The following is a 6058-nucleotide window of genomic DNA, read 5'->3' as shown; positions in this document are numbered from 1 at the left end:
AATTATTGAAACTTGATGGGCGTTTGGTGAATTATGGCAAAACCCGAGGGCATTTCATGAAATTTCCGTTCTTTTTATAAAATAAACCCACTTCCTAGTTCCTACTACGTAGTTTCCTACTGCTACTACCAAAAGGTCAAAAGTTATGGCCCCACATAAATTGAGATGTAGGGAGTTATACTCCTATTCCTAATTGCACAAGGTAATAATATTTTCTATAGAAACTTCTATTAACGAATAACGACCTATAAATATTGATCATATTTGCTAATTCCTTTACCAAAATTTGGTGCTGCTCTGGTTTTCCCTTCTCTGTTTCCAGTATTTTTGTCTTTTAAATAATTGGTTCTGAATTAACAAAATAAAATTGATTACTTTGGTGTTCTGGAAATTAATCTATGAAGAATCACTCAGATTACCGTACTTCTTCCTCTAAGAAATTTACGATACAGGATGAGAAACTCAAACCACTAGTAGGTGCTGAGAAAGTTGCACAGTTTGTAAGAAGTTACCCGACATATAAAACCCAAGATTCAACTCTAGCAGATGATTCAGATAACAGAATTGCGTTTACTGAGATTCATGACTTTGTTTCAAATCTTAAGGCAGATGAAGAAGTACAAAAGCCGAATGCAGTAAAGCTTGTTGATTCTGGAAAAGATGAGCAGGTTGAGATTAAAGATGAAGATGACATGGTTCAAGAATCATTACTACATTATGAACCACCTATTGGAACTGGATTGGTGGGTGCACTTAAATGGCTTACAGAACGAGGCACATTGAAATAAACAGTTGAACAGAGTGGTAGAAACATGGACAAGAAAAAGAGAAAGCTTAATGTTGGCTTTGTTGAAGAAGAAGAAGGAGGATCATCATCGAAGGAGATACGTATTGAGAGGAAGGATAAGTATGGAAAAGATATGAGTTTAAAACAAGCTTTTCGGGTGTTTTCGCATGAATTTCATGGAAAATTACCTGGTAGAAAAAGACAGGAAAAGGAGATGAAACAGTATGAAGATGAGTTGAGGGTCAGTGGCGGTGCCAGTACGGGTTCAGTGGGTTCAACTGAATCCGTACTGGCAAAAACATAGAAGAAGTTCGCGAGTTTCTGAACATACCAAATCTAAGTTTATATAGAATTTAGCGCTCAAAATATACATAAGATAGAGGCTGGAACACTGGTTGGAGCGGGAACTGTTTTCCTCTTATGGTCGCGGGTTCGACTCTTCGCAAGGGAAATTCTAAGATTTTTCATTTTTCTTTCTTTTTTGGATTTTTCTTTCTTTTCTTTCTTAGTAGCTATAGTTTTGAACTTTTAATAAATAATTTTTTTTATTACAAAATGTATTTGAAATTCTGAAAATTATCCAACGCCCTAGAAAAAATTGGATTTTGTTTTTATTCATTTTCTTAAAAATAAATTCTTTAATTATTTATCTTATATACTATAGTACGTATGCAACCTGTTATTTGTATTCAAAAAAATCTGCTAATGTACGCTCTGTACAAAAAATATGACTTATGTTTTAATTTCGAACCCTTAACAAAAAAATTCTGGCACCGCCACTGTTGAGGGTTAAGAAGCATATGAATTATTATTTGGATGCGTCTGCGAAAAGGATGAGGAAAGCACATGCTCAATCAAAGATGCCTTATATTGTTCTTGATGCTCATGTTAAATTAACCTGATTAAGTGATGCTGTGATGGATTTGTTTCTAGATACTTCAGCTTAGTTTTAACCATGTACAACTTCTACTGTCTTGAACTCTTATGAACTCTCTTTTTTGAACTATACTCCCTCCTTGAGCGGGCACGAGTATTAAGAAAAAGAATTGAATGAAATAAAGTAATAAAACAAGTAGGGTTGAGTAGATATTTTAATAAGAAAAAAAAGTGGGGACCATGTCATTTTAGGTAGTGGGGGGTGGGGGTGGGGTGTAGATATATTATTTAATTAGATGGTGGGGTTGATAAGTTACTAAAAATGACAAGTGTATCTCTTAAATAAATACGGACGGAAAAGGCAAGTGTATCTCTTAAATAAATACAGAGAGAGTATTACTTTATGCAAGATGTTTGGCTGAATTTAGATTATTAATGTTTGTGATAATGAAATAAATTTATTTTCCATTTTGGAGAAATTCGATTGATTTTTTAATTTTTTGGAAAATCTTTTCTTACAACTTAGTAGTTCCTTCGGGCAGGAGGAAGTAATTCTCATAGACAATACATAATATGGCAATTCTGTAAATACATTTTACTTTCAATAAGAACAATGGTATAACGTGTCCCTGTTATATGATACAAAATTACTAGCATACCCCTGTGAATCACTCTCTCCAACATCCACAGGACAACACTGCTATAGGGCGCAAATTGAACCACAGGGAAGCTCGAAAAAGCATCATTGGTCTTGTGTGTGTTCGGTTATTTTTTCGTCCCTCCTGATCACTCTTTGCACACAAAAAATCACTATCCTCTCAGTTAATTAATTTGTTCAAATTCCACCTCTATTTAAATCATGGGTATATTTTCCCTTTCAATCACAAGTTCTCGTTAAAATTAAAACTTTAAAAAACGGCTAAACAACCACCATATAACCATCGTTTTTTTAAACGGGCTCAAGAGCTAGTTAATCTTTACATAGTGCAAGTAAAATGAGATTTGTCCTCTTGTGAATCCAAAGAAGTGAAACACTTCCATTTGTTCCATAGTTGATACTTGATAGTTCCATACTTCCCTGGCATAGGCTTGCGGAGCGAATCGGCATTGGGCTAAGTGGTCTATTTTTAATGTTGTGTCAAATAATAACCGAAGTTTGATTAATTGAAATAAAGGCCCAATACATGTTTGAGTCCAGACAAAGGAGTTGACGAAGACGCCAACTCTCATACAGATTACAAACTATACCGTGTGCACAAACATTTCAAAAAATCGGGTGTACACTAATTTATTGGACTTAGGCTCTCTCTTTCTCTCTATTTTAGCTTCCAATCCCCTCTCATCCTCTATTCCTGCCGTAATATATGAATCCAGATCTGAACTTCTAACACGATTGCAACGACGTCTGTTGAATGTGTGAGTGAAGAAGGAAAGAAGAAGAATAAAGGAAGGAGATAAGAGTGACGCCATTGTTGAGCTTGAGAGCTCGTGGCTTTTGAGAGAGGAAACCAGAAACTACATTTTATTAATTGTGTAACTCAAAAGTAAGGTAGTACAAACTACTGTATTTATACTAAGTATTTACAAGCTAATGTTCAATACTATTTATATACTCCAATACCCCCCCTCAAACTGGAGATGGTGTAAACATCTTCAGTTTGAAAGCTTCAAAACAGACTCTTTCATTAACTTTGCACCAAGAACTCCTCATGAACAAGCATAGATGTTGGCCACTGCTGTTGCTGTTGTACCAACTGCTCATATCAAACTGCAACGTCCAATATTGTCTTGAAGAAATGAGCCTCAATGGGTCTCATCAAAAGAATGATCACAATGGATCAATGAAATCTGACCTCTTTGGGTCACAAAACTGACCTCTTTGGGTCTCAAAACTGACATCTTTGGGTCTCAAAACTGACCTCTTTGGGTCTCAAAAATTGACCTGATTTTACAGGTTCTGATTCTCCAGATCTGTTGCTGGGAAAAATGAACAAAATTGACCTGATTATACAGGTACTGAACTCCAGATCTGTTGCTGGAAAGAAATGTTGAATCGTGCCAACATTCAAAAGAAAAAAAAACTTCAACCCAAAACTGTATACTATCCTCTTGCAAAACTGCTGCATGATCTCCTATTCCAAGGTTTTGCATCCATTCTTTAAACTGTTCCTGTTTTTCGTGAATATCCCCAATTATCAGACATTTCTTCAATGCAAAGTGTAAACACAACAACACTTGTGCAGCCTTCTTATGCAATTTCCATTTGAATTGTCTATATTGCAATTCAATAGTGCAGAGAAATAGTTGAGCACCAAATAAGATCATCACATGACCACAGAACAAACCAGCAGACCAGGGGCACAAATGTATTGCAGAAGAAAGAGCTATACCACTGCTTGTAAGCATTCATCGAAGAAGATGAGCTCCATCAAAAATCGAAAACAATCTCAACCCAAACTTACTCCTATTCTCACACAAGAACCACCAACAGCAAAAATTCAATTGAACAGATGATTGGGAATTAGCTAAAATTGAGCCATGATTCGTGGACGATAGACGAAGTAATTCTCAGAATACAGGCAAGACAAAATATATTGCCAAATTTAAAATCAACTGTAGATATTCCCTAATGAACAAAATCACCCAGAAATTCACCAACAATCACCAAGCAGCGAATTGTAATCAAATGAATTAATCAAGAAGATCAAGAAATCAAACCAAGAACTCTCCAGACAACGTGCGAATTCAAGAATCGCAATCCTCCAAGAGTTTCTTCCATGGCGGCGACGATTATCCATCTTCCTCTTGTTATCGTCGGCGAGGAATATGTGATGAGATGTTTGCGGTTAATTTCAGGAGTACCCAGATTCTTGAAGTAGGAGAAGCAGACGTCGAAGAAGACGTCGAAGAAGACGACGACAAAAAAACTTCAATAAATCCAAAGCAATCGAAAACCCAGCAAAATCGAATTGGGGAAAATCGCTCAATTCTGCGATTTGGTATGAACCCTAGAAATTGGGGGAAAACTCAAGAATCAAAAAACGTTTGATTCAATTATGGAAAGAAGATTTGTGAGCGAAAATATGAGATTTTAGGGCGAATTACATCCTAATTCGTCGAGTTTTGACTCAATTCGACCCAAAAATAAATTCGAAGCAGAAAAATTGGGGAAAAATTGATGAGATGATTTGAACGAAAATTTATGCGGAATTGAAGAGCCGGGATCGTTCCCGCTCTGATACCATGTTGAATGTGTGAGTGAAGAAGGAAAGAAGAAGAATAAAGGAAGGAGATAAGAGTGACGCCATTGTTGAGCTTGAGAGCTCGTGGCTTTTGAGAGAGGAAACCAGAAACTACATTTTATTAATTGTGTAACTCAAAAGTAAGGTAGTACAAACTACTGTATTTATACTAAGTATTTACAAGCTAATGTTCAATACTATTTATATACTCCAATAACGTCATAGTAAAGATAAAAGTTTTGTCCTGTTCATCTTATTTCCACTTATTTCAGGAAAAATAAGTTCAGAAAAAATAAGGGTTGACCAAGTATAATTTATAACTAAAATAAAATTTGATAAGTTCTAATAAGTTCAGATAAATTCAGATTAGTCCAGTTAAGTTTAGATAAGTTCATGAAAAATAAAAGAAAATCAGGTGAATAGAACGCACCCAAAATCAAACTAAAGAATTGTGCACACAGGATATAACTAATTACACTTAATAGCCAAATTATTTTCTTTCCAACTTAAAGGAATCACTCTAAAGAGAAAACGAGTAGGGGGTGGGGGTGGGGGTGGGGACAGCTAAGATGATTCATACTTCATTATTAATTGGTTAAATCCATATATATACTTGATACTTGTATCTTATCAAGTAAATCTTTTTTTTTTTGAAGGGATCTTATCAAGTCAATCTAATTGCAGTCATAATCAAACCAAAAGTATAGTAATTTAAGTTAGAAGTTCAAACTCCTTACCCCAATCCCATCATGTTTAGGTTCAATACTTTAGTTTTCTCTCTTTTTACTATCTGAAAGGAGCAAAGACTATGGTCTCCTCTCTCCTCCATTCTCTTAAAAGTTGCTACCACCAATATTTTATTTATTCTTCCTCTTAAATCAAAAGAATGTACGGCAACCTATCCCATTTTTGGCCTTTTGGACTAATCAAAGAGTCATGACAAAAAACACACAGTCATGCAATGCATAATAATTTAATTAATTAATTAGTGACATCAATTATGGATTATGCTTCTTCACACTGCCTAAGCTAGTCTATAAAAACCTAATTCCGCAATGTGCTAACTTAGACTCTCCCTAATTAGCAAATACTCCTCTAATTAAGCCTTATATATCCGTAATGCAAATGAATTACACAACAACAACATCTCATT

This window comes from Spinacia oleracea, chromosome 6 (genome assembly GCF_020520425.1).
Source record: "Spinacia oleracea cultivar Varoflay chromosome 6, BTI_SOV_V1, whole genome shotgun sequence".
Taxonomy (NCBI): domain Eukaryota; kingdom Viridiplantae; phylum Streptophyta; class Magnoliopsida; order Caryophyllales; family Amaranthaceae; genus Spinacia; species Spinacia oleracea.
This window is presented reverse-complemented; position numbering follows the sequence as displayed.